This window comes from Rhea americana, unplaced genomic scaffold (genome assembly GCF_003343005.1).
Source record: "Rhea americana isolate MKP2758 unplaced genomic scaffold, rheAme1 scaffold_155, whole genome shotgun sequence".
Taxonomy (NCBI): Eukaryota; Metazoa; Chordata; class Aves; order Rheiformes; family Rheidae; genus Rhea; species Rhea americana.
Window position 1 is genome coordinate 497,819 of NW_028185650.1, and position 24,275 is coordinate 522,093.

General features: G+C 38.9%; 1 protein-coding gene across 9 annotated transcripts in view; it reads left to right on the top strand.

Moving 5' to 3' along the window:
- RGS6 (regulator of G protein signaling 6) overlaps nucleotides 1–24,275 on the top strand; it is a 286,431-nt gene that overhangs the window by 100,884 nt on the left and 161,272 nt on the right. The window contains exon 1 of one of the 9 annotated variants that reach the window (XM_085299817.1): nucleotides 16,884–16,952. The exons of 7 other annotated variants lie outside the window; for them this stretch is intronic. The gene's annotated coding sequence lies outside the window, so the exon portion shown is untranslated. Of the gene's footprint in view, nucleotides 1–16,883; nucleotides 16,953–20,337; nucleotides 20,391–24,275 lie in introns of those variants that run through there. One more of the 9 variants, XM_085299816.1, reaches the window with a different exon arrangement.

Genomic DNA, 24,275 nt, shown 5'->3' on the forward strand with positions numbered 1-24,275 from the left:
GAGCCACCATCAGGCAGCTTCTAATATTGCAATACAGATGTATGTAAAAGGGCTCACAGAAGACCTCAGTAAAATTAATTTATCTTTTTTTTTCAAATACATAAAGAGAGAATGACTTAAAGCATGATCTTTGGCTAAAATAAAAATATTTCTTTCTCAGATGTGTTTGTAACAGAAAGGTCGCTATTTCTTTTCAATGAGATTAAGCTTGAGTATAAGCTACATTTGTCTCTTTTTTCGGAAGATCCATAAGCAAGAATACCAGAAAGTCCAACTAGGTTTTTCAAAATATTCATTTTAAAGTAATTCTCAAGTCACCAAGCAACATCTGTTTCATTATTAAATACTCACAACTGACTAATTAAAACTGTCTTTCATCAGGTTCAGTGTGATTTCTTCTTTGTTTTTAACATCAGAATCTTCTGAGAATTTTAAGAATCACTAGGGAGTGGTTCCTTTTTATCTATTCTTATCAGCATCAGAAGTCTTTTTTTTCTGGATGTAGGAATTTTCTCCCCGTTCATTTTGAACAGCTTTTTGGCAGTCAAGAGTATTCAATCAGCCATCTCTTGTGATACTTTGTCTCTATTTGTATTCAGCCAGTCTGCAATTAGCTGCCTTGAGTGCAGCAAGCACACATCATGTTAATTCATTTCTCTTGTTCTGTGCAGTTATAGTGACATTATTCATTCATTTCTTTGCCCATTTCTAATTGTGGACTACCTCTTGCAATGGAGAGTTGGAGGCTGAGGAGCTGAGATCTCCTTCCTTGTGAAGAATAGCTTTGTAATGGGTCAAGATAGTACTTGCAAGCGAGTGAAAGTTGGCATTATCTTTCTGAGTCTTGGCTAGTGGCATGAGGTTATCTGTAAACAGCAATATAAAAAGTTACTTTCTTTGAAACAGAAGAAAAGGACATGGGATCTATTTTTCAGGGTAATTTTAAAAACTACAATTTTACCAAACGTACAGGTATAATCCCCAGATCCTTGCAGAAACAGATCTTGTGATATCAAAGAAATTTAAAGTCAGTGCAATATATGTATAATACTGTTCTCAAAAACCATTTGTGATGATATAATTAAAAAGCTTTTTGTGATGATATAATAAAAAAGCTCTAATGTTTGCATTTTGAATCTATTACAGGCAGAGATTTTCAAATGTCATTGCACTAAGAGTTAAATGCCTAGGCAAAAAACATCCACTGTAGTATAGATGTTCACATATCCCATAGAGAGTGCTCAAAGTCAGATGTTAATAAAACTTCTGTGTGCTTCTGAAATTTGTCACGCCTCTATGACTACTCTACCTGCCCTCCCATGTACTGTTCTCTCTCTGTCAGGCTTATTTCCATATCTCAAGCTATAATTAGCTTTAAACTGATGCTGCATGTATGTTTTTTCTGTGTTTGCCCCATGTGGAGCTTTCCATCTTAAAACTTTGGTTCCTTTCAGGTCTTTTCTCTAACTGTGAGTTTTAATGATGGGTTTTGTTTGCTCTGGAGAGTAAAAGCAGTAGCTTTATTCCATTTGCTGCTAAAGGCATGAGAATAATTTAGTAGAATGCCAAGAAACTGAGTTTTAGTATCACACTTTTTTCCAGCTCCTAGTTGCTGTGTTTGAGACTGAAGGTAGTCGTATTATGCCAACTCATTCAAGCTTATTCTGATTTACAAAAATAAGCTAAAAACATGCAGAAATAAAGTAGAAAACGTATCAGACCCTTAAAGCTGGACATCTCTTAACATGGTGTTATTTTTTTAACTTCATAGAAAGAATGCAGCTTTTAAAAGTACAGAAGATAAAAACAATCTCAGCCTGCCCAGAAGACCTCATGCTAAGAACTGGAAGGCTCCTGAAGTCCTTCTGGATCAAATCTGAGCCAGAGCCAAACATGCTTCTGTGAGAAGCTCTACATTGACGAGGTGGACAAGTGAGGCCAGGCAGGATGGAGCATAAAAAGTCTGGCCGTGTTGTGTGCCCCTGCAGCTGGGCCAGGAGATGGTAGAATGAGCTTTTCCTATTACAATTGTTTCTTTTTACCCTGATAGGAACTGTGCAGTGTGATGACTCACATGTAGACCTATCTCCATGACACTGATTTGAAATCATATCCCAGTTCAAAGGCAGCTCAAGTGGAGAACAGCTGTGTATGAACTGAGTGCTTTCTCTGTGGGCTAACAGAAGGGCTTGGCACCCCTCACTTTTCCATCACTTGCTTAAAGCTGCTCTATTTTTTCTTTTACAACAGGTTATACTTGTGTCAAACCTGTTTCAGAGGTCTCAATTCCTAACTCATCAGGACAGTTGATACTCTCTCTTTGCAATTAACTCTTCAGCTTACAACTCTTGAGTAAAAATCCTTGACCTGGAGCACACAGATTTCACCGTTTGAGAGTCTTGACCACAGACCTTTGTCTGTATCTTTGATTGTGATCCTGAATTTATACTGTTAACTATTCAACAGCCAGTGATAACACTGTGTTCTGAATTGATGTAATAGGGTGTTTGTAGAGTGATGACATTAAAAGATTGAGGAGTGTTCAGTTAAAATTCTGAAGGCATACAGAGTCTTGAAAGAGATAGCTGCTAATGAACAAAGTGTTGAAATATATATACATTACTGTCTATTTTTTGATTCTAAAGTGTGAGAGTAATGCCAGGCAGTATATCAGCAGCAGTGATCAGCTGTCAACATTTGTTTGACAAATTACTAATTGCTCTATTTCAAGCAATTTTTTTCAGGGTAGACAACACAAATAACTGACTTCTGCTGTTTATTTGGAGGCTGTTTGTTTCATCACAAGTAATTCCAAGAACACACCATACCGGCCGGTTAAGGCAGTAAGACAGCTTTATTTTGTGTAAAAGCTTTCAGGCAAACTATATCCCTAGATGGCTGATGGTTTTGTCATGTGGTCAGTTAAAAGAAGAGGTGAGCCTAACCTGAGAGACATTTAGAGGAAGATCCAGACCTGTAATCCTGAAGAGGAGGTTTGGTCCATGATGGCAGTTCAGGAATTCATTCAGGTGCGAGGGGCAAACGTTCCTAGCTATTGTGGGAAATTTAGTTTCTAGCGAGAAGAGACAAGATAGACTTCTAGGTTTTTAAAGGCAAGTGACTTGATGAAACGTAAGTAGAAGACTGTCCAGATGGCAGGCTTTGCAAATAAAAAGGCTGCTGTATTTAAAAGCAGCAGGATTATTTGAATGGGCCAAATAGAAGCAAGCGTTACATCAAAATGGAGAGCCGAGAGACTGGAGATGCTGAATGTACAAATTGTCATGAACTATAGCCTGAAATCAATGTGTGACATGGAAGCTGTTGGAGAATTGTGTAACACGGTTCTGCTTCTGTGCAAAAGAAAGATTGGAAGTAATAGCTGTGTATGCATGCAGCAGACTGAAAACTGGAGGGAGAATTATAATAATGAGAGGAGAGGAAGGTTTTGGTATGGGTGAATTCTAGGTTGAATTCGACTGACATTTTGGTCAGCAGCAGATGAGGTGCTGATGCATAGATTTGCAAGAATAGAAGAGAAACAAAATAATGTGCTGTCACACTGTTTTTGTGCTGCCAGGACCTTTGGGAATGTTACCTGTTTCACTTCAAAATAAACTATATCCCTTTATCTTCCAAAGCCACAAGGGAGTCTATAAGTAGACTCAATCATGAACATTGACAAGTTTCTGATGTTTTCCGTCAGTGGACTTTTTCTGCTGGCTGATGTAGCCACTGAACAGAGCAGTGGTCTCAGCCCTTTCTGTTCCCTTTGAGATGTGTCTTGTTGGTCAGAGGAGCTGGAGTGTTGAAAGAAGTGTGTCTTGTACCAAGCAACCAAATGCCATACCAGTCTGATGGAAGCTGCCATTAATGTCTGGAGATCTGTCTGAAAGTGGGTGTGCAGGAACGTAAGAGCCAAAACAGTGGCTGCATTTTTTGAAATCGTGTTAGACTAGATGGGGGAAATGAAGATGGATGAACCCCCCATTCATGATCCCACATTTAGGTATTCACGTATATCTACATAGAAGCAAACTTATATATGAGAAAGGGTTAAGCATTTGAAATGGGAAGTTGTTATTTAAATACTATTACAGATGAAATATGAAGAGGAAAATGTTGTGGTACGACAGTGGTCCCACTGTCCCTAATGTTTCCTTCTGTGCATTTATTTTTGTGTTTGGATCCCTCTGCATTGCTTCTATCCTCAAAAATGTCTCCTCTTACATGGTCTGAACTTTTCATCTATGGCTCGCTTAGGTCGAAGTGTGAAGTCACGGTTAAGTGTGTACTGTCTCGTATTATTTGGCTTATTAGTAGACTAGTGATGTGGCCTATGCCTAGCAGCATAGGTCTATGGATTACCATTACAATAATAACAGGAGTAATTGTAGGCAGCAAGGCTGGTAATAAACTGCATTTTTATATTATTCAGTAATAGCAATGTTTTATTGCTTATTTATTGAGAAAAAAGACTTAAGTTCCATGGCGAAGGTATAGTATGCAATTCATCGTTGACACGTAAGTAGTACATAAATTTATAATATTGTAGAGGAAAAAATAGTTTAAAGGACATACCTACCAGATATGAAGGAAAGAGTAAACCAGTTAAAAATAAAAACCGTAAGACAACAACAAAAAATCTGAAAGCTATGATCTGCATTTATTCAGAGTGTATTTATTTTTCTTTTACTTACACTCTGCCTAAAGATAAGCTCTGTGTGTTTCAGTTCTCTCTGCTTTTCTGAAGTGTATAATAATTTTTGAGAGACACAACAAAGAAAACTGAAAGCTTGGGAGTTCATACAGATGGCAGGAATTTTCACTATAGGCCCTGAAAAGTATCCTGAATCCCGCACAAAAAGTACTCACCGCATGACAGGCTGACAAAAGTTGATTATAGGCTTAAAAAAAAGGCTTTCATACAAGTTCTTATGTTATGCAGAACAAAAGAGCTCATGATATTAGTACATTTTGCCAAAACATGGTCAAATTTAAAAAGAAAAATGTTTTAATTTGTTATCTAGTTAATGGCCTACCTACAAAAATAGAGGCTGGAAGCCTTTGTGTATGGCCAAGTTACATATCTCTGAAACTGTAGACTTTATTTCGAGTTTGCTGCATGCATAACTGTAGCATCAGTAGTGAGAACCAGAGTAATGGATGCGTTTTACCTAGGATGTTATCAACGAAACATTGCTCTCTGCTTTTTTTATTGTGCTGTACGGCATCTGTTCAGTCCCCTCCTAGTCCCCTCTTTAGTTACTCATCAAGCAAATACTCAGTACCAGTAGTACAGCAAGTAACTCCTGCAAAAAATTCCTGCCTTCTTTTCTCTTAGGGGGAAGCCTTAGATTATCCACACTGTGACCTGCCAAATTCATATATGCTGTAGATGAAAATGCTTGCTCTCTCTTTGGGGAAGAAAGAGATGTTGACTGGACCCAAGCCTTTGTCTCTGATAAATCCCCAGTATCCATGACACAAGTGGTTACTGGGGGTCGGGGTGCGAGTGGGGCTTATGATCATTTCCTTTTGTTTTTTTTCCAGTGAAACACTTTATCCTAACCATAGCCAGGATGAGAGGCAATAAATATCAGGTGCTGTCCTGGGCACCTTTTGCTTCTAAACAAGTTTGTACATGAAGACCAGAAACTTGGCTACCTAAGGTTTTGTATCATATGGTTGAGCACTAGTGATGCCTAATGTGGGAATGTTATTTCAGCAGACAACATAGTTGGTGCCAGTCTGATGTTTGAGAGGTTTTGCTCATCTCGTGATAATCAAGGATAATAATAATTGCTGAAAAAGGCCTTTCTTTGAACTGTTGACTCTTTTTGAATGTTGAAGTATTCAGTGATACATCCCAACTTAAGTCCAAATGGTTTTTAGCCATGCTTTTATGAAAATACATTAAAAGAACAATGCCAAGTTATATCATTCTGGATTGCAAGTAGGATAACATTTACCTAGACTACAGAGTATGAAACTATCAACTGCACTAATCAAGTGTTTGGGGTAAAGTTTTCCCGTTACGGGTTGCCCAGGAAGGGGGACAGAATGGGAAGTTAAGCCCATCGCAGCGGAAATGATTGAAGTCACTGTCATCAATACAAATATCAGGCTTTTCATTAGCTCTGTTCACTGTGACATATTCAGTCCTCTTGACACAAGGTTTATGCTCTAATATTTGCTGTGTCGAAAAAAAGAAAGAAAAATAACAATGAACTATAGTCATTATAATATGCAACCATAAAACAACTGTATGGCATTAGGCTTTTGTTTGGTGATTGACCATGTAGATACTCCTGATCCACTAGGTTGCCATCTCTCTGCTTCCAGGAAGAAGACAAATTTCAAGGTCAGCAGAAGCCCACCTTTCACTGAGAAAAGCTTGGCTCAATTTTCATGTAACTGCCTCTTTCCTGCTCTGTTCTGCCAACTTACATTACTGTTTTTTACAGTGTGCTGAGTAAAATTCAGCCTTTGAAATGTGGAAAAGCTATTGTTTCATTTTAGCTGAGCTAAAAAATGAGAAAGTGTGCTGAGATGACCTATTTCTGGCTGGAATGTGGGACCATTTCAGCCACGTGTTCGTTAGCAGAGCCAGACCTCGTTTTAACCTGGCAGATCTGCTTAACAGTAAAGCTACACCGTGGAGAGCAACTAACTGGTAAATAAATGAAGAGAAACTCATTTATCAGGAAATAAACCTACACAAAAGTCTCATATACAGGAAATGGTATCTCAGAGGTTTTGTTGTAAACATTTTGTCCTTGAGCACAGCAAGGCAGTGGAGCAGGTTGCCCAGAGAGGTTGTGCAATCTCTCCATCTCTGAAGGTTTTCRAGACCCAACTGGATAAAGCCCAGAGCAACCTGGTGTGACCTCAGAGCTCACCCTGGTTTGAACGAGAGGCAGCACTGGAGACCTCCTGATGTCCCTTCCAACCTGAATTTCCTGTAGTCTTATTAAATTCTCCAAATTAAATTAAAACAAAATAAGAATGGACATTTGGGAAGATGTATATGCACTTAATGTTCAAAAAAACAACACACTTTCTCTGTAACTCATGTAATGCCGCAAAACACAACGCAGCTTCAGTAAAATTGTGTGGCAGCTGCATTCTGAGCTTAACAAAGTGACTTTGATATCTTGTAATTCTAGTTCTAATGTTTCCAAACATGATATAGATATGAGCACTTGCAAAAGTGATCTCCAGTTATATTAATAGCAATTCTCTTTTGTATCATCTCTGTGCAGATCAGTGGCTGGTTTATGCAACAGCCTAGTACTCAACATGAAAGGAGGAGAGCTTAATACTGATTTTTTAACAGTTGGAGTAGCTTACACATTCAAAATTCTTCTAGTTTATACTCTTTTTTTTTGGCAGGATATGCTGATTTGGTCTGTGGTGACTTCCAAAAGCTAAGCAAAGGAAGTTACTCTGTGGTAGCTGGAGTTAATCCTATRGTGACGATTTTCAGGAAGGCTTTTTGAGTGAAGATGGGCTTTGGGTTTTATGTTTAAAACAGACTAAGGGTAAGAAGCATGTAGATCACATCCTTGCTACCTACAAACTCAATTCATTAAGCACAAAATTGGAACAGCTTTGGGAGCTAACAGACTCCACCGTTAGGAAGATTTTCTAAATTGTCCTGGTTAATTCTTTCATTTCTTCAATTCTCTTTCTCTGTTTCTAGTTCAGCGCTTAAATCATTTGTCTGCATCCTCAGTGCTATGTACTCTCTGGAATCAGATAGATAGTTTATTATGTTACCCTTGTTTACAGACACATGTGTGTTCAAACTTTCTGTGTTACTTATTAAATTGTGTTACTTATTAAATTGTCCTTGCTAACTGACCTCTCTTTTTAATAGTTTTTTGCTTTTAATAGTTTTTGTTCTTTCAGAATTATTATGAAATCACCAAAATTCTTCCCCAGTACAAGAAAGACATGGAGCTACTGGAGAGAGTAGTGTAGGGCTACAAAGCTGATCCGAGGGCTGGAGCACCTGCCCTATGAGGAACGGCTGCGAGAGCTGGGCCTCTTCAGCCTGGGGGAGAGAAGACTGAGGGGGGATCTGAACAATGTGTACAAGTACCTGAAGGGAGGGTGTCAAGGGGACAGGGACAAATTCTTTTCAGTTGTCCCATGTGACAGGACAAGAGGCAATGGGCAGAAATTGAAGCACAGAAAGTTCCGCCTGACCGTGAGGGGGAATTTCTTCCCTGTGAGAGTGACGGAGCACTGGACCAGGTTGCCCAGAGAGGTGGTGGAGTCTCCTTCTGTGGAGATCTTCAAGGCCCGCCTGGATGCAACCCTGTCTACCATGCTGTAGATGACCGTGCTGAGCAGGGAGGTTGGACTAGATGATMYCCAGAGGTCCCTTCCAACCTTACTGATTCTGTGATTCTRTGATGCTATGATTSTATGAAAAGCTCAAATCTTGTACATAAAGCAGCTGCACTTTATAAAAGCAAATGATAAAACTGAACAAGGCAGCTTAGAAATCTCCAAAATACAGATTTTTGGTTATGGAAGCAGACTGGCACAYTTTTGCACAAAATCAAATTAGATGGTGTTTTAAGTGCAGCTTGCATACATACGTAATACACTTGTGTTTCGTACTTGTGGCACTTGATAAAAATGATGAGATGATCATAATGGTACYAGTTCAGGATTATGTTCTCTTCTGCTAGCAATTTCATTCAGGAGCAAACTGGCCTTTTGGAAAGCAATTAGTAAACCAAAATGTGCTTTAAGAGATAAAAGAAGAGAGACTGGCTTATTTTGAGATAGCAGCAAAAGTTCATTGCAACYTTACAGACAGTTCATATCATAGTGAAGGGACATGAAGAGATAATCTTGTGTAACATACGTCTCAAAATGAAGCCAGTATTACAAACCGTGTCCTGTATAYGCTGTTAGAAGCTTTGCATGAATAAGACATTAATGAAATCACTGCTATCCTTTCTGGCCCAGTTTAAAAAAGAAGCCTTACCACTTCCTGTAATGTCTTAAAAGGCATTTATCCTCTCTTCTTACCTGTGGATAAGCACAGATTTCAACGTTATGATCCCTTTGGAAGCTGTATGAATCCCTTAAGGGACTCTCTTTTCGTATACTCTTTAAGTGCRTATCAGCAAAATGTTTCTCAAGGTGCTACCAAGTCGCTGTCTGAGCAAAGCTTCTGGCAATTAAGCTCACAATGGTACTGTGGAAAGCTTTTGCATCCTGGGGCAATTTCAAATCCTGCCCAGGATCTTTGCTTTAAGTATTCTCTTTTGCCAGTATAAGATGTGAGACATAAGTTTAACTGCACAAATAGCTGGGGAATTTCACTTGCCTGTCAACAAAATCAGCCCGATGGGATGGTTCTTTTAATCCTGCTACCTGTTATGAGTGACTGAAACACCCACACGTTATGAATGATAAACATCCAGAGACCTTTCTGGCATAAAATACTTTAAAACAATATTCCAACCTAACTCTGATTAAGACCTTTGCAGGTGTATATCTGGTTTTTTATATATACACACATACATGTACAAGTACTTGCACAATATGTRTACGTATACGTATGCATAAAGTGAAATTTATTTGAAGTGGTAGCAGAGAGTGATGGAGTTTAGGTTTAAAACTTCAGTTAGAATATTTTTTATGATAATCTTGGTGGCTATTGTGCTGTGCTATGCAGTAGAAGAAACTGGGCTAGAAAGAGGGAGGTCTATTTCTTATTTCCTAGACTGAACTCTTTACTAAACATGCAGTGAAATTTCCTGCTGTGTTTGTTTTAAACTTCTGGGTAAAACTTTCGTTTGGGGGAGTTTAGCTCTTTCTACCAAAGTATCTGGTGATGACCAGAGTCCGAAGCTTTACTGGGCAATAAGAAGTGTTGGTGTCACCCAGTATGCAGCCCGGCCCACGGGCAGTGCTGCAGCTTGTCGGTGGACTCTGATGGGTCCCCTGAAGGGTCCCTTGAAGCACCTGAGGTGCTTCAGTGGGAGCACGTGCATTTCCAGCGCTAGGGGAATGATGGTTAACAGGAGAAGGGAGCAGGAGACGCCTCTTTCCCCCCCCACACACCATTCCTGTCTCCTCTTTGGATGTATTTTTGAACACGTGTCTTCTGTACMCATCTGAACACATGTATTTCTAACAGGTATTTCTGAAGAATTTAAACACTTCTGAACAGGGAGTGTTACCAAGGAGTGTGGTTGGAGTGGGAAAGATAAATTGTGTGGATGCAGTCATTTGAAAACATGTCCAATTATTTCCTTTACAAACGTCTACTAGCTGTTATGAGAGAATGCAATTACCATTTGTGTGTCCATGGAATATAAAATGAGTCATGGATTTGTTTGGAGAGAAAAGTAAGACATAGCAATATTGTATAACGCACAACTAAAAGTAGATATGCTGACAGTGCATTTAAATGTACAAAATATTTTCCTTAAACACTCAGAATTATACTACAATTATATTGGTATTTGGACTGAAACCCATCAAAATAAGGAAATTAGAGGTAATATTGTGCATTTGATGTTAGGCTGGATCCTTATGGGAATTTTGTGCCTACTGTTTGTTTTTTTCGTGATTCTCTAACAGTTTACCTAAGTCACTCTTGTTAAAAGTGTCCTAAGCATGACTGCGTAATCTTTGCCAACCGCAAGTGGTGTTACAGCATTATGTTGTTACAGACTTGCACACACTAAGCTAGTGAATATTTTTAGTTTACTTTAAACATTTAAAGTTTAATACTCTCAGACSTTAACCAAAATAGGCAGACACAGGGCATAATAATTGCTCCATAAAATATGAGATAGCTGGTCCAGATACATTTCCTATTTTGTTATACAAGCTCAAACTAGGATGGAATATGAGACTTGCAAGCTGCTCTCTCAGAATAAATAAATGCCTTGCCACTATATGAAGAAAATTCTGAGTGTGGGAAGGAAAGAAGAAAGAGCACATGCCGCTCACAAAACTAATGCCCTACAATGTAAACTGAGTATGCAGGTCAATAATGCAAAATCAGTATGTGGAAGCAAGAGAGAACCAAAGTGTTAGGTCCAGGTTACTATGTTTATTTGCTTTGAATTAGAGTTAGAAATGGGGGAACATTTTAAAAGTCTTTAGCTTCCAGAGCCCTTTTCATTCTGAAGTAAGTCAAAATCTTGCAGGCTTACTGTGTGAAAAATATAATCATGTTCAATTGTAAGAAAAGAACTAAAATCCATCATTTTTCTCCTCTGAAAGCACTCAGACAGTTCAGTGAAGTGTAGGTGTGCAATATCAGAATGCAGATAAAAACAATGAGTGCTATCAACTTTGCAAACAAAAGAGATTTGGATGCAGATTATATTTTCTGCAAACCCATACTTGGGAGGCAAGAGTAAGATCAGATAAGCAGTTCCGTTTTGAAAGCACATGTCTATAATGAGGGATCTTTGCTCTTTGGATTGGCACACACGTAATGTATGTGGAGAGCTTGCTCCAGTATATATCTCAAGCAATTTTGTCAAAGCTATTTTTAAACATCGATAAGAAAAAAAAATAGTTCTACTAAGTAAGCATTGATTATGATATCTGGTTTTCAAAGAGGTTCTTGAATAAAAGTAGCCAGCTTTTGAGAAACTTTAGTTGGTGAAGATCCTATTGATGTCTGTAAGAGCTGCACATATCTTTGAGAACTAAGCTACCTCGCTGACTTAAAATGAAATTTAGAAGCTCAATTTAGGAGTTTAAATTTAACATTATCATTTTACAAATCATTTCTGGTAACCTGTCATTGTGTAGAGAAGTTTTTTCTGAGTTACGTAAAATTAACTTTTCTTGCAGAAACAGAATTTTTTGGAAATCAAATAAAAATTTAAGAGGCTTTGAGTGATGAACAGTTGCTGAGAAGAAATATGAGAAATATAAAAATATGCAAGGTACTAGTAAGAATTTGTAGCTTCCATTTACAGTCCAGAAAAATCACATATCATATGAGTACCTCAGATGTCTAAGTCGTTAGCATTCATTTTTGACTGGTAGAGTCATTCTACCTGTCATTGTTAGATTCATTTTGCATGTAAATGCATAAAGTCTTTGGATTTGGCCTATTATATTGCTGCCAGAGGTTAAACTGTGTTCTCAGCACAGTGGTGCAGTTTAGTAAAATATCAGAAAGTGATTAATGGAACTAATTTACTACATTTTTGCACATCCCAGAGAAGGGAAGAGTTTGTTATTTGTTAAACCTCGCCTAATGTCTGCTCGTGGTGTATGGAGTATCTGCTGCAAAACAAGTTTTGAAACGCTTAGAGTAAGTTTCAAACAAGTGCAAAACTGAACTGCTACAAAAATTAGAACTGAGAGAGGAAGAAAAATTATAAAACGGGAACAAAATACTTCCTTTCATTTTATTTTAAATTGCATCTGCCAGTTTCATTGAATTAACTGTGTTTTTGGCAAAGTCTTTGTGTTTGGAGAGACATTTTTTGAAAGAAAACTGTTCCATGAAATTTTTAGTTTGGCTCTTAAACAACAGCTTAGTATTCCTAGCTTGTGATAACACCCTATTATATGAAGAAATTAGGTGCCTACATTCCTTTGAATTTTGAATTTGTGATCTTTAAATCAAGTGTAACTGTAATTACCGTATTAATAAAAAAGGTTGCACTTTAAGTATTTGTTTTGAAGTATATATCATTAGGGATGGAGACTTGCCGAAATAATGTCGTGGTGGGCCAAAACCACAAGGAACCAGAGCAGCAGCTGAAGACGAGTGTTTTTGTTTTGCTCTTTTATTTTGTCATCTTACTTTGAAAACTCCTGCTATCCTATTTCTGCAGATCTTGGCAGAGGAATAAATCTGCTGTCAGAAAGTGTTACGTGAAGCTGCCAAGCAGGCAGAGCAATCTGTGCTTCCTGTAATCTCTGTCTGCAGACAGCTACCACTGCTGGTCTTTGCCTCGGCATTATATTTTGCCCATGGAGAACCTCCTGATACCGATTATTGTTGCAAATAATTTGCTTGCTTGGTGTTTGCTGACAAGCTAATGACCACATCAGTAATCCTTAGGTGGCCTTAGAAAGTTAAGAGTAGCTTTGGCAGATGACACTACTTTTTTTTTTCTTTTTTCTTTTCTTTTTTTTTTTTTTTTTTTAACCTTCCACCTTTAGGACAGAGGAAAAAATAAACACAGCATGGTTTACTTCTGTTGTCACTGATACTACAAGTTTCTATTGCTAGAATATTGTCTTGATTTTTTTTTCTCCCCCCCAAAAATGTTTTTTTTTTCACATGTCTTGTGCTGAACAGGTAGAATTTAGCTGTGTTCTTATACAGAGTTAATTCCTGTGTCATTGGTGAGACGGAGCTGTTGAGGGATGCACTGTGAGCAGTGGGGGAACTTCACCATACTGCAGTGGGGAGAAGAGGCAACAGTTACTTACTACTTGGGCTGAATAACTGTAGTGGAAAATAGTCTTGTCCATCAAGATTCCCAGGATGCCTGTGGTTAGGTTGTCCTGTGTAATGTTGCGGTATTTGAGGTTAGGAGCCTTCTTTAAAGAGGATGAATAAGAAATAATTCTATGGGACAAAACCAGCAAAACCTGGGTTTGTATTGCTCTCCTGTGCGATTTCTKTGGTGGTAACTGTCTGAAGATGCTAAGCTTCACATTCCTCTCACTGCCTTTTCCTCGGCAAACTGGTGTCTGGTCACTTGTATTTTCAGAACACACCTCTAAACTTAGTACTTTTAGATCCTTACCCATCTGCTTAATTTGGCCAATTGGTTGAAGAGTARGAGGCCTGGCAGACAGACAGACAGACAGACACAGGTTTATGCACAGGCTGTTACTATTGCATGAGCCTTGCTTCCTCCGGAGGAACTAGGTCTGGAAATAACTTCTTGTAGGAACCGTGTGCTCTCAGATTACATACCTCCAAAATAAGGTTAGTGAGGTTTTGAATCTGGACTGGTGGGCCAGCCGCAGGAGCCCGATGCCTGGCACTCCGTGACGTGGGGAGAACCCAGTCCTGCAGGCAGTGAATACRCGTGGCTGATGCGTTTCTCAGGTGAGCCGGTGCGCTCGCAGCTGGTGCGGTTTCTCAGCTGTGGACTTAAGGTTCTGCAGSTGTGATGCAGGCTGTTTCTTTGTGTGTTTTCTAGAGGCTTCTTATCTTTAAATTTTATACATCTGTTTAATTTTTTTTTTCTGTTTTAAAAGATCGCCAGCAAGGTCCATCACCAAAGCTTGTCAGTACTTTACTGCAGAGATGAAAGATGGAAAAGCAGGTGGGTTGTTAACATTAAAGTGCCTCATGGCTTTGTGCAAGGCAGGGTACTGAGTTCAGGTGTAGTTTTGTGGTATAGGTTCCCTTTCCAATACTAAGCGAAAACTCAATTTTTTAAAGTCATATCCGAGTAGACATAACAACTGTAAAGAGGGCTGAGAGTATCAGCTCATTTCACACGAGCCACTGAACAGGCAGGTTTTGCTTTTTAATGGACACAGTCTGTGCTCATCACAGCAGATTACTACCACAGAGAAGTACTGTATGCACGTGTGTGTATACCCTTGAGGATCAAATTGGTATGTAGAAGGCGATGCCCTTACGTCTCTCTGGAGGGTGGGCCTCTAAGCCATTTTTGTAATAGCGTTTTAACAATCCATTAAGAGCCTCCAATCTTTTTAGCAATGAAATCCATCACTTGCTCAGCATGTGTCCTTTAATGCAGCAGTCTTGCTTAAAATCGCTACTTATCCAATTATTATTTTTTCCACTTGGTTTACAGCCAGTGTCAAAAAGTATAATGTCCACTTGCCAAGTAAATAGAAAAATCCATCTGCCACTGTTTCCATTTGCCAAGTGTAGGGTATTATTATCACATTTGGGCTTTTTATTTCCCTGGTAATAGCAAGTTTCAGTTTGCACTCAGGTTTAAATATGGATATACATTCATGCATTTGTCAGTGTTACTCAGTGAATTCTGTAATGATGTCAATGTTTGTTTAGTCTACACAGCTATCTGGCAGTTAGCAAGCAGCAAAGCTTTTCTTCTTAATGGTACAGTGGTCACTGGAAGAACTGATAACCCCTTTTTCCAAAAATAGAACAGCTATATCTCACCTTAAATCCAATGTTCTCTAATCCARACCATAGAGCAAGACATGTCCAATATTGCTCCATGTACTAGCTCTTGATTCTGAKATTCAAGTGAAAATGGTGGTGACATATCTTCCCATTTTTCTGAGGTTTTCTTCTGAGTGAATGGGGGAAGAAAGAAAGAGGGCCGTTCCTTACCTCTGCCAGTGCTGTGGGATTGGAGGCGAACCACTGTTACTGATGCAGAATCACCCATGTAACTGCCACTTTACWAGTGGATGGAAAAATAGTAAATATCAGAATATTAAGGGCCTATTTTAACCCTTTGTGTCTTGAAAATTATCCCAGGGTAGTCTGCAGATCCAATGGGAAGCTGGCATCCCGCAAATTAAGATTCTGTTCCCACCATGGTCTCCATGTGGGTAAATCCTATGGCTATTGCAGTATTTAGACAAAACAACAGATAAATGACAGGGACTAGGCAGAGAGGGAGGGAGTAGGGCTTCAAAAGTAAGATGAAGGATTCCTTCCGGTTTCATTAAATACATACCTCCTGAATCGTGTACATTAGCATGCACATCTTCGGCATGTTTTGGTTAGTGCTGAATTACCGGTGTGATGTTAACGTCCAGCAGTGCAGTCTCGTGTCACTGCCTTTTACCGAGTGACAGCTGGCCTGTCTCTCGGTATCCTTTTTGTGTGTCACGGACAGGGGCTCGTGTGCAGGCTGCYGTGGCAAAGCCGGGAGGTATTAGTCTCAACTTTGCATCTTTTGTTCGCTGCTCTCCACCATGCCAGGTTATGCCTGAACCGTGCCTCAAGTTGGGGATTGCGGGTAGATCTTGTAGCCTGTATATTTTCCTTAATCAACATTTTGCAGATGCTTTCAGATGTGCTCCTTCAATGTTGAACTGAACATTACAAATGGCATAGCTTAATTTTATCATTGTTCTTTCTCAGTATTTCATTTTCAGTATGCCCAGCCATCAGATAATGATTTTACCTATCAAATTTGCCTATCTAGCCCGGGATTCAGAAATGAAACTGAGGGGGTTTTTAATGCTTGTATTATTGACAGTAATAAAATTAATTCCGTAATATTTATGGCTTTACTTACAAAAGATGTAAATGTTCATGGACTTTCATGGCCACTGGCCATCAGCATTGCTCATATACAGGACTGGGAGCGCTCGCTTAATCCAGGTACCACTTGTTTCTTCAGATGTTGAAAATGAAGCTTCCGTGGGCTCGTCCTGTTCTTTATACAAAATRTTCTGGGACTCCTGGTATGTTTAGGGTTTGGAAACAGGATATCTCACTTGCCCAAGTTGCAAATGATCGGTGCTTTATACAACAAGCCAACAACTGGACCCTTGGGATTGCTTGGGGTGATAAAACTAAATGCTATGTTCCTATCAGTTTCTCTTTGTGTGTGTATGTATACATACGCATTTTTAAACAAGTTCTAGGTTGGAAATCTGACCTCAGTGACAGGAGTTACAAGCTCACTGTTCTGCAGGAACTTCTCATTCATTGCTTCCTGACAGCAGAACATTGAACAAACAGACTTTTATCAYGCTCACTCTTGCATGTTAGTTGGCTGCTGTTAATGTTAGAAGTGCCTAAGCTATTACTGTCTATTAATTACTATYACTGTTTGGTGCTCCATTCTAGTCTGCCTGCAGTACTGCTCGTACCAGTTCCCTGTTTTAAATCAAGCAGCGTTATGTAACAGTAAGATAACAGTAGAACTTGTGGACTTGGTGTAGTGACTGTGTTTGCAAGGTGGGATGTCTGCTCAAAGTCAGTGCAATCACACTACTGGAAGCAGAGCAGCAGAAGGGTGAATTAGGCTCAATGCCTTTTCTTTTCATCCTTTTATATATTTAAAAGAATGACTATGCTTGGTAAAAACAGTGGAAAAATAGATTTTCAGAGGGTCAGAGAAAGGAGGTTGAAAGGAGCCGTTTGACATCATTTCTGGGTGGTACTGTGTATTCTTTGTTTCACGAAAATGCATCAGGCAAAAGCAGTCAGTCTGCTGTAGGATCTACTATACCTTTCTGRTTCTATTGCTTTTTTTGCCTTTTTTTTTTTTTAATGTGAAAGTGAAAAATAGAGTGATATGAATGTGAAATGAATGGAGTAACTTACTTAACTGATTGCCTCTTTCGTCGTTCTCTTAGATTAGTGCATCTTAGTTTCTGTCTGGTATGACTTAAGAATCTTTGTTCCATTGTTATTTTGAATCTTTTACATTATTTTTTTTCTGTAAAGTGAAAGAATCTTTATTGTTGGTATGGATCCAAGCTTGGTGGAGGCCAAAGCAAAAATAGTTACTGTTACATAAGTAATTTTTAAATCAATGAACACTGGGAAATGTAAAAATATCAAAGATAATCAACGTAATTCTTCAAAAACTTGCACCCAGTTAGAGGGAACCTCTTTGTGCAGGTAACTGCTTTATTCAAGCAAGCAGGTGTTTTGCAGGCACACTCTTAAGACCAAATCTTGAAACATTATTTTGTAGTGTCAAATAAGCACAAACTAAGGGAGAACAGTTTTCTCTTGGAAAGAAGTACTTCTGAATTGYAAACCAACTATTTTCCACTTTTGCAATTTTGATGTAGGGGAAGTGCTTTATAATGATAAGGCAGAATTATTTTCCTTATTTTATAATTGGCAGAAGCAATGTATATGTAATTAATTAACTTGTCAGTGAGATAACTGAGAAAAGAATCCATTAGATTTAATTTTAGCAGTAATAATGAGAGTAAAAAAGAAAAAAGCCTTTAAGAACTTAATTGAAACTGTAGCTTGACTTTGCTGAAAACTGCACAAGTCCACGAGTTGAAGACKTTATGATTCAAAGGTAGAAACACCTGAAGGGCTGGGGGACGTGGATACCGCACACAAACAAATACATGTGGTAAGGTAGCAGGACTGCCCTGCTATGTGTAGGGGAAGGAGACAGAGGAGGGACTGTGGGAGCAGAAAAAAGGGCAAGTCRCAGCAGCGCGTTCTCTGCTTGAATTCAGAGTTCTTGTACCACTGAGGAGCGCGGTAGCAGAGTAGGAGCCCAGTGTGCTAAGCGCAGCCGAACATGAAGCGAGAGAGAGTCCTTGACYCAAGTGGCAGGGAGGAGAAATTTGACCATTGGTGCTGTTCTCTGCCTGTTAGTTGTGCAGGAGCATCTCCCTGTTTACACCTTTTTGTTACTGCTGCAGTGCTTCACTTCTTTTTCCTGAGGATTTTGAAACCGAGGAAAAGGAAAGCTGCCAAGACATACCAAACTCCAAAATTAAATCAGCTCAACAAATTTTCACAGAAGCTTGTCTAAATTGTCCTTTAAAACCTTCAAAACACCTAATCTATACCTTCAGTGTTGTTCTTGCCACTTTTATCCTMCTTCTGATGAGCCAATGTGTCTTTCTCGTGCTACCAGTTTGGGAGTAACTCAGCCTGTTGCTAAGAAGCATCACTAGGGACATCAGAGGTTACTGAGTTAATTATCACACCAAGAGATCATTAGGTAAATCATACTCCACTAATATACTGATTGCATGCTGCATTCCCATTAGTGAAAAAAAAAGGATCTGTAAAACAAAGAAACAAAGACCTCTTTTACCCAGAGGTCTGGAAAGCAAAAATAAGGTGTTCTCCTAGAGATTGCAGCTGTGAGCTGAAGTCTTTCAAATCATGCTGACACATGCAAGTCAGCCTAAAAATACAAGAGCATTTGATCAGAAATATGCTAATTTATTCTCAGACTCGTACAGTGATAGGAATTTTATAACATGCATCTTTGTGAAGTGTTTTGATTTCTACAGTAGTGAAGTGCTCTGGAAGTGGAAAGTGTTACTGTATTGTTAATGCTAATTAAATTAGGCAATTCAATTTACTTGGCTCGCTGAAAGCAGAATGGCTCATACAACTTTTCCCTATCTATAGCAGGAATTCAGAACCTTCATCGTAATGAAGAAAGCCTGTATTCGGGCAATGAAAAACTGATAATCAGTTAGTCCAGAATTTCCTCTTTCACTGTGCAAAATAAACCTACCAAAATGTGTTTGAGCSTACATCATCYTYWTCTCTGTGAGTTAYTGCAGTCCAACTGTTCATGGCACCAAAGATCACAGCACRGTGATATCCGTTCTCTCAGTTCACATGCGCTCCAATTTCTAGACTCCAGGGGCTATATCTACYTTTTTCATATTGTCTGCAAGTATACTAGCACTTATTTGTCATCTATCTTAGTCCTCAGAATTGTCATCAGGATGAAACTTAAGCATATATCTCTCATTTAACCACTTTATTTTACTGGACAAACTTTATCATTATCAAAGGTTGTGAAAGGGTATTGCTCAAAATAGTTGATGTTCTTAATTCTGTCTGTTGAACCTAGATATATCAATCATGGCACTTGGTTTCAGTGAACCTCTAGAGYTTAGGATTCAGTTCCTAGCTGTAGCCTATAATCTTGTGGATTTAAAATGCCATGGAAAGGTAAATATCCTCTCATCATCAGAAGACAACAGTACTAATATTTAGATTTGTTTGAAAGGCTGATAAAGAGAAAACAATTTAATTCCAAAAATGTGAAAGGAATACTTTGGTATCACTTTTTTACTTCAATGAGGTGATGTTATTTTCAGTATTGGCAAGTTAAAAAAGAAAAAGAAAAGTAATTCTATAAAAAAAAGCAGAGGGTTTATAATTAAGTCAACCTTATTAAATCAGTCCTTTACAGCATACAAAATAAACAGAGAATCTTCATCACTCTCCCCGGATTTTCATTCTAAAGCACACTCTGGTTTGTTTATACAAGCATCACATTATAAACTGGGCATACTATGCCATCTGAAATACTACAGCACCACGCAGGATTAAGAAATAGTTGAAATATCTCAGGGTATGGAGTGCTTAATGCCTGTAAATGTTGCCTTTCCAGTGAGGAGGATTCTCCCCACTCATCGGTGGAGGTCACTGGCACGTTTTTCCTGAGACATTTAGCAACAGGACCATTACTCACAAGAGAAGTCTGCAGTAATGTTGTGTCTTTTTTTGTGAAAGGGCTCCAGAGCTGTCAATCCGTCTTCTTTCCTTAGAACTAACARTATTTCTCAACATGTGAAAATTGACTGTTTTATAGCTGAAATTTCTGATGGACATGRTCTTCACTGTGACGCAGAAGAGCATATAGGAAAAAAATGCTGCCTGGGCTGGAAAGGTGGAGTGTGACATTCTGTAATCTAGCAATGACAGAGAAGGTGCTTAATCTGTGAGTAGATTTTGTATTTCCTTCTCACTCTTTCCTTTAAAAGCAAAAATTTCTTCGTCATTTCCTGATCCCTGTGTAGCAAACTTGCTCGGAGCAGGCTGTAATCAGCCCCTATGAAGGTGCTGACTCATGAATGCCTCCCATCCAGACTAGAAGACAGGTCTTCTTTGCTGTCTTATAACAGGGCTCAGATACAAGGTGGCTTCCCTGTTATTTTGTCTACCTCTAGATGCACAGATAACCACAGACTCTATTAGATAAAAATTTTACTCCATTTCCCTGCACATCTACTACATACAGGAGATAAGCTGACAAGCTGTCATAGTCACAGCTATTGAAAGATTAATAAAGAAGGAAGAAAACAGAAGTGTTCTGTCCTGCCCGTACACTCACAGGAAAGGTCCCATTTGGAGACCAGATTCCACTTCTCTCATGGTAATCTTTGCAGTGATTCTAATGTGTGACTGGTTATGATCTTGCCTCTTTATTCACTGTGCACTATTGCTTCCCTGTTCTCTGTGGAAGCCTTCATAAACGTGAATAAATTGGCCCATAGGACTATAGTTCATTGATGGTGCTGGCTTTATTTAATATGCAGCTACTGCTCTTGTGTGCTATCTGCCACAGAGCATGAAGTATCAATTAAATATTATTTACATTTACTTAAAAATATGAGGGGCAGAACACTCCTGCAGGTATGAAGACACAGAGGGATCTAAAGAAAAAAAAACACTTGTAAGGSAAAGATACACTGAAATGAAATGAAGGGGAATTAAAAGAGAAAAAGAAAAAACTTCTTGTCCATATGCTCCTGTTACACTGGGGAAAAAAAGGTTCATTGCTTGGACACTTTCATCTAAACTGAATCAAAAAAAAAAAGAACTAAATGAACTGCAAAGAACAGTCCTGCAATGGGAGAAAAATCAAACTGTGTTTGCAGCTATGTTTTCTGTCTTCATGCAATCTCTCTCAAGCTACCGTTACTCTATTTTCCATTTTTCTCATTTGTCTTTTATCTATTSTGGCCACCATTTTATTTCTCTTCATAGCCCCTATGATGCTGTAGTATCACAGTATGATACTGAATCTAATTAGCATTAATCTGAACAGGGATAATAGATCATCCAGTAGATCATGTTCCTCACTTTAGCGAAACAATATATGGTCTTATGTGACCTCGTAGCTCTGTCTTTTTTCTCTGTCGGAGGACACCACTCCCAAGAAAACTTGACACGATGAGTTTTAATCTTTTTTGGGGATCTGAGCTACTTAATGAATTTTYTGCTCTCAAAGGGCTGTCTTTGCTGTCATGATATTGCTTCTCAAGATGGAGAGTAATATTTTTGTTCTGCATAAATGCAGTTTCCATTGTGTGRTGGGTCACGTAGATTAAGAAACCTTTCCAGAACGCTGAAAAGCTGCTCGCAACAACCTGTTTTGCCCTGCAGTCTCAATAATGGCTGATGGGACTACCAAGCAGGCTTACCTGCAAGCATCTCAATGAGGGAACTGAAAACAGTATCTCTGTGCACGTCATGTAGCATAATGCAGCGACAGAGACAGTTACGCGTTATCAAGAAAAGTAACAACTGTTTGATTATTTATAAGAAGAAGCTGGAAGAAAATAAATCTGTTTACAATGTATGCTGTGATTTGGTTGCAGTCAATAACTGGTTTATTTTAACTCCAGCATACTGCTCTGAATAAGACTGAATATCTCATTAAGGAAAATGAGTCAGTGAGGATACTTTTTAATTGTTTGCTATTGATGTAAGAGGTGCCACTGTCAGTAGAGGTAGCTGGTAGTGATGAAATGAAAGGACTTCTGAAGTGTTAGAGATTAAAGGACATTAGAGATGCAGGGAATGAAGAAATAGAAATATTGTCAGTGCTTATAGGCACAGRCCAGGATTCCTTATTCTTTACTCTTACCTATGACATTGAATTCCTTTGAAATTCTGGGCTACTGAGTTAACTCCTTGTGCCCTACTCTGATACTAAAATGCAGGGACTGCAGGGATGCAGACAGCTGCATCTCTACATACGACATTTACCCTGATAGTAAATGAGGCTGCATTATCTCCCAGATATTTAAAAAGCAGCTATTGATCTCCATGTTCTTTCTTCTAAAGACAGAAAAAAAGGAGRCATGGAGGCTACACACGTTATTACCATGATATTGCTGTTGCTAGTCGTAATGCTATCTATCTGTAGACTTCCATCTTTGTTTTTCTCTGCTAGAGGTGGAAAAAAATCTTTAATGGTGTGAGTTTGTATGACTGCGTGTGTGTTAGACTGTGGCTTCAGACGTAGGTAATTCAAAGGAATGACTTCTTCCCAAGGAGAGAGACTAATGGCGAAGAAGAATCATGCCAGTTACAGGTCTTTAGCTGATTTTCATTTACCACAGCAGACAGCAAAGCTTGTAATAATCTGTGGTGCTAGGCATGTTTGGGATTGTGTAGTGTTGGTCACATTTTTCTTCAGAGTAAACAGATGCRTTTCTAGCTACAATAATTTGAATTCAGACATCATGAGTTAGGGAATCGTTGGACCACCAGGCAGTGTGACCTTTTAGCCTGCTGGAGATGACAGTTTGTACTTGTGGGCACTCTGCCTATGTGCACACTTGCYGGATGTCATCATTAGCATGAGACTTGCACCTCCAAAGGAGTTCTGCTCCCTTGCAATTCTACTTCTGTCATGTTTTCTCAAGACAGAGCTGTGACAGGTACTTGGGCCATGGCCCAAACGAAAGGRGATGCAAACTGTTTGACCTGATGCATGATATGCACATGGTGCATTCACGAGGTGCTTCGCATTGCTGCCCTGGAACAGAGAGGAGGGGAGGAGAGGAGCAGCAGATGCATTTCCTGGTAGATCTAGGCTCTCAGAGAGGTCCTACTTTGGTTTATTCTTCCCAATAGACTGGCTGTGCCACATCCCTTGCATGAGCCAGTGTGTTTATCTGTGTYTGGCATACAGGGTTCTCCTACTTAGGCTAAGAAAAGGTAGGAAGATTTATATTTGAGGAACRGAAGAAAAGAATTGAAGCATTATCTCCTCTCTCAGCCAAGCTTTGTGTTTATCTTCATGCATAAATCACAGACAACAGCAGATTCAATCTGAGACAAAAGTCATTTTGGAATGAAAATCTATGTCCTTGCTTCCTAGGGAGAAACATGTACTGATATGCTTGATAACCTGACTTAGAAGAACTTGTTATTAACATGCTTTCGTTTCCAATTAAGTGAAAGACTTTCATCTTTTAAATGAATCTTGTACCTTATAAAGCCTACCAGAGTTTTCTTCAATCGCCTACAAACAATATTGTACGGGGAATTCATGGCTGCATAGTAAATCTAACATCTGGATAGGAAAGAAGCATCATGTAGAGGTGAGGGACATAGTAGCCCTGTAGAAACATGCATCCAAATGCAGTTACTGTGGCATAACAATTGTAGGYATAGCAAGGAAGTATTTCTAAGGGAAACTAGTTTCAATGAATTGTAGAGACCTTTCTTGGAAGACTTTCAGAGAAAGCAGTCTCCTTTCTTCAACTTCCAGTTATTAAATTCTGAATACTCAATTTCTAGTTAGGTAGAAAATATATTGGAATCTGATTAATAAAATATAACCCTGACACTGATAGAACAGGATCTCTCGGGCTGTAGCGGAAGCATAAATTCTTTTCCTCTGTTCTCTTCAATTTGACTGGGACAGAAAATAAAYGAAGCATTTGATTTCCTCAGCTTCAATGCACCTCTCCAAGCTTAAGAGTCAAGATCGGTGACAGATCAAGGTCTTTGASTTGATTCCACTGTCCTACTGGTACAAATCAGCAGTTACTCTATTGAAAGCAAGTATTAACCAGGGTGTAAAACA